Raw genomic sequence first — 6,071 nt, 5'->3', positions numbered from 1 at the left:
TATATATATATATATATATATATATATGGGATTAGATTACATGAGTCGTATAAGTTACGAAAGTTGTGCAAGCTAACAGGACAAAGTTAAAGATAAATAAATTTATATTTGTAAGACACGCTTTATAAAAAAGAAGAAAAGAATAAATAGTAAATTTATTTTTATTCATTAACATATTCATTTACATATTAAATTCATTATTACATTAAAGTTGAAGTTATTTTTTATTATTTATTTTTATTGACTATTATAATAAAATCTTTAATTGTATAAGAGCCGACACAAGTGAAAAATATAAAGTTTATTAACAAAAATTTAAACATTTCGATCACAAAATTTTGGTCATCTTCAATAATTTCTGACGCAATATAAATTACACATTATTAAACTGAGTCGATTGGTAAGTATATAAATTAAAAGACGTGTCCAAAAAATCTTATCGTCATAGTACTTATTTGAATACTTTGAGTCAGTCGATAAAATGATACAGTAAAATGATACTGTTGTAGATAATAATCCAAATTCTAATAAGCAGAAGTCAATTTAGGAAATATGCAATAATTAAAAGTAAACTTACATATTAGTTGTACATACTTTAGTAAGAGATATTTTAGTATGTATGTATGATATAATGAGGTTCGTTACCAGTCAAAGTACGAATGACAAAGTATGATATGAAGACGTGCAAAGATATAATAAGATAATAAGCTGAAAAGTGGGAGAATCTTGACATCGAAAAAAGGTCATGATACAACAGGTTTAATAGTTCCGTGTCTCTCTGTAAATTTAGACCCTGTTTCTGTTTGTGGATAAAAATCATTTCAGAGATCAATCTCTTATTTAGCGATTTTTCCTCATCCATAATCTTAACTTCGTTCCAATCAAAATTGAGTCTTGTGTTCACTCTGTGTTCGATTATAATCGAGAGTTGAGAGCTCTTAATGTGACTACGGTATTCACTGACTAGTTTTTAATAATCTATCCGTTTGGCTAAAAAGCCTTGCAATTAGTATAGTTGACCACATTCGAGTGTGTTGATACTGGCAATATATCTTTATGTACTCCGATAAAAGTGTTCAATTTATTGAAATCTCTGTATGCAAATTTAATTAGTGGATTTTTAAATACTTTCTTAATTTTCTCAGAAATTGTAGGAATGAACCGTATTGTGAAATACTTATTTAATTTAATATTATCTCTTTGGTATTATTAACTTTTTGGTGTTATTATTTCTTTGCTATTATCTCTTTGGTATTATTATCTCTTTGGTGGACCTTTTTGAATTTCCCTCGTTTTTAATTCTAATTAAATTTGGTGTGTATTTCAATACACACCAAATACAATTAAAAATTAATTTTATAAGATATTTATTAAAGAGAAAAATATTAATAATAAGTTTGAAATTTTTTTCTTGAAATTCGGGATGAGACAAAAACAAATATTGATTCGTTGTTGAAAGTTTTCAATAAGTTTCATTCGAAATTGAATTAGGCGGTGATAAACTTAATTTTCTCGATATCACAATTATAAAAAGAGATAATTACTCAATAAATTAAAATGTCAATGCTTTTTTAAAAAATAAATATAGAATAAATATAGTTAATTAATAAAATTCGTCTTTTATTACATTCATATAAATTTTAAACTATAAATTTTAACTGTAAGTTTCGACTTACAAAGTCTTCATCAGTGATAATAAAGAAAATGTATTTATGTAATCCCATCTAATGTCAACGAACTAACATATGGTACATAATAAAAATTATTGCTCTAGGCTAATCTTATTTAGTTCTTCCTGCGTTAAAATTACGGATCGAATAAGTATCAAGTCAGAAATTTGAAAGTCCATAAAATTGTGTTTAATTAGTTTTTCGGTTGTTATCGAGAATCAGCTCAGTCAACAATTTCACATAAAACACATTCCAAATGGATTTCTTCACGACTATCCTACTATATTCTGTACAATTAAATGTCAATTTCAATTAATGTTAATTATGTTTAATTCAATATTGATGAAAATTTATTTTTCACTTACGTTAATTTATATAGAATAATCAATTGAATCAATTTCAAATTGTGTCCTCATGTATAATAAAATACTGTTGATTGTCAGACGATTTAGAATAGACTGATATTGTAGGTCATAGAGTATATATCGATGTGTCACGAAATAAACAAGTATTCTAAAATGTATTAAAAAATATGTTCACGTATGTCATCAAATATGTTAAAATAATATTTATCCTTATATATAACTCAGTATCTTTCATTAAAATTATACCGATTTTACTCCTTTATGTAAATCATTTCGGAAATGTTTCTTTTTCGGAAATTTGTCTCATAATCTAAAATTTCAACATTTTCCCAGTTCAAGCTATGATTGGAGCTAATAATGTGTTTTGTGATTACTAAGTGTTTGGATTGATCTAATCTTACATTGTTTCGAAACTCTTTAACTCTAGTTCGGAGCTAACTCTTCGTTGCACGACATAAGAGACATCGCAATCATACAGTTAATTTTATAGATTACATTATTATTATCTAGATGCTGATTTTTATCTTTATAAATTTGTTTAATTTATCGAGACATCGATATCCTGTCATCGTTTTTGATTTATCCATTGGAAAACTTATTCGTGATCACTCTAATATAAGGAAATATAATCATTTTCGTTTTCGATATTTGAATTATTAATCTCAATCGTCAAATTAGAACTGTTGACTGCTAAGTTTTTAATCCTTTTATTGATATGATCGAAAATCATTTTCAGAGGATAACCATTGTTCAATAAAATCTCAATAACAAGTTTTTGTAAAAAGATGGATTGGATAACAACAACGTTCTACCTACTAATTCGAATATAGTTCGAACTTTATGGCAAATAGGATCGTTGAAAAAAAAAGACAAATATCTGCCTGAGAAAGTTTTTTTGTGATATTAGTCTATAATAATTTTATTATCTTTGTTGATAATAGATATATCAAGAAAATTAATATCAAGAAAACAATGATTCTTCTTATATTCAACTGTGAATTTTATTCTTGTTGATTATTGAATGTGTCTACAATGTGAGGAATCAATTGGAATGATATCAATTGGAGCAATCATAAATATGTCGTCAACATATCTATAATAGACAGAGATGTGACAATTGAGAGAATTCAAAACTTTCTCTTCTAAGTCAATCATAACACCAAGAAAATGGAAGAAAAAAATATTTGAAAAATGTTTTTTATACATTTTTGAAAACGTTAAAAAAACGAGAAAATCTCCTTTCTAAAACGTTAATTCAAACGTTAAAAAAAATGTTTGTTTAATGCTAAAAAAATATTTTTTTAATATTTCAAGGGTATGTTTTTTTTATTATTAAAAAATGCTTTTTTATGATTTGACAAAAATTTTTTTTGTAATGATAAATTAATGTTTAAAATAACAAGAAAAATCCCCTTTTTTTCATTAAAAAAATGTTTATTCAAACGTTTAAATAATGTTTTTTTTAATGTTAAAAAAATGTTTTTGTAATGTTAAAATTATTTGAACAGAATTCGAAAAAATATTGTACAACACAGAATATCTTTTGTATTTTATTATTGTTTATCGATAGTACATTTAACTTTAGAATCAATTTACAATCAATTTTATTAATTGATAGTAATTTTTAATTATACTTTTTATCTTTTTACTCGGATTTTGAACTCGGAATTTCAGGGTTGGAATCTCATATTTTATCCGATACGTCAATTGTAATTGTCGATGGACACAGTTTTTATTGTTCATAAATGACACACTTAACGCAATTATGTTGGGTTAACTTTTCTTCCGTGTTTATTTTTTTATTCCGACCCATTTTTTATTTATTATTAAATTTTAGAAAATAATTTTTTTAACTTTTCTATTAAACGTTAAATGAATTTAAAATAAATGGTCTTTTTAACATATTTTAAATAAATAAATAACGTAAAACAAATAATAAACATTTAATAAACGTAAAGTCTGTTCTACAATGTACTTTTTACTTCTTGTTACTTTTTATTATTTTTTATATCTTATCTGCTTGTTTTTTATCCGATTTTTTGTTTTATGTCCAAAATAAAAATTAACGAACTTTGAAAGAAACAATAAATACGTAGCAAGAAATATAATTGCCGATAAAACAATTGCAAAGGAGAAAAAAGCAAAAAGTAAAAAGCAAGAAATAGGAAACAAAGAGCGCATTGTAGAAAGGCTTCAATTTAAAAAAGTGTCTTCGAAACATTATTTCAAAAGAAAACTTAATGTAAAATGAATATTTAATAAATATCAAATATACGTTTAAGAATATTCCATTGAATCATTGTTTCAAACGAAAAATTAATGTAAAACGAACATTTAATAAACGTTAAATAAACGTTAAATAAACGTTAAAAAAATTTTATTTTGAAAACGAATCATAAAACGTAAAATTATTACGAATAAAACATTAAATAACATTTAAAAAATATTTAAATAATAAACAAAATTAAATAAATGTTATCCTGAAAATGAACCGTGAAATGTAAAATTAATGAAAAATAAACATTTGAAAAACGTTTAAAAAATGTTTCTTTAAAATACTATTTCAAATGAATAATTAATGTAAAACGGACATTTAATTAATGTTTAGTAAACGTTTGAAATATATTACTTCCAAACATTATTTTAAACAAAAAAGTAGCTCAAAATTTACATTTAATAAATAAACGTTTAAAAAATATTTTTTCAAACATTAAATAAATAGTTAATGTAACATGATTTAATTTAATTAACATTAAATGAACATTTAAAAAATGTTTTTTTCGTTATTATTTGAAGTAAAAAGTTAATATAAAACGAACATTTCATAAATGTTAAATAAACATTTAAAAAATATTTCTTCCAAACATCATTTCAAATGAATAAACCTATAATATCTAATAAAGGAAATGTTAAGTCGATTGCTCACATCTCTCGAAGTTTATTGTTGTCGCTTTTCCGCGATGCTGATTGGTTCTCTCGTAATGATAGCTGCTTACTTCGTGAGCGATTATCATCGTCGAGATTTTGACTTTGATTAATATAAATGTGATTGATAATTGTGTATTGAGGTAAAATGTAATGTGTAATGAATTAAAATTACTTGGTTAATATAGTGTAAAAAATATCTCTTTTCAAAGTGTTAAAAGTTTCTTTTGAATATCGTATCAAGTAAGTTTTACAATCTCTATTAATTTATTCTTTCCATTCTTTATAATTATGAAAGAATTCTTTATAATTATAAAAAGAATTGATTCTTTTTGCTATATTTTATTTTCAGATTTATTGAAAGGAAAGGCCTAAAAAGAAAAGACGAGGATTTAGAAGATAATATAATCTTCTTTCTTCAAAGTATGTTTCTAAAATATTCCAATCTGTATACCTTTACTAGAATATCCTGAAAGTTACAAGCCGTCAATAACAAACTGATCAATGATAGATTGATGATAATGTTGAATGATGATAGTGTTGAAAATCATATTAAAAGTAGCACAATTTCGACAAACTCTGATCTTTTCAATATTTGTCAATAGTAATTAATAATTTGAGATATTTTTTTTTATTTATGATTCATTTTGATACATTTTTTTATATAAAAAATACCTCGTAAACTATTTATTTTTTAATAATGACAAGAAAGAGATAACAGAAGCAAAACAAAACATTGGAAATGAGAAAGAAATGCAAAACGAGAAAGAAACAAGAAGAAAACGAAAGAGACAGAGATGACAATAAGAATGAAAAGAGACCAGAGATGAAACAAAAGAGAGATGAGATGAGACTAGAAAGATTAAAGACGAGAGATGTGACACGAGAGAACAGAGATAGGGAACGAAAGACAGATTTTAGAAAGGAAAGAGATTGAAAGAGAGAGAGAGAGAGAGAGAGAGAGAGAGAGAGAGAAGAAGAGAGAGAGAGGAGGGAGAGAGAGAGAGAGAGAGAGAGAGAGAGAGAGAGAGTAGTAGTAGTTAGTTTACTTTATTATTTATTATTAACTTTACTTTTACTACTACTAATACTTACTTATAATAATATAGTA

The sequence above is a fragment of the Atta cephalotes genome (assembly GCF_000143395.1).
Source record: "Atta cephalotes unplaced genomic scaffold scaffold00029, whole genome shotgun sequence".
NCBI lineage: Eukaryota > Metazoa > Arthropoda > Insecta > Hymenoptera > Formicidae > Atta > Atta cephalotes.
This window is presented reverse-complemented; position numbering follows the sequence as displayed.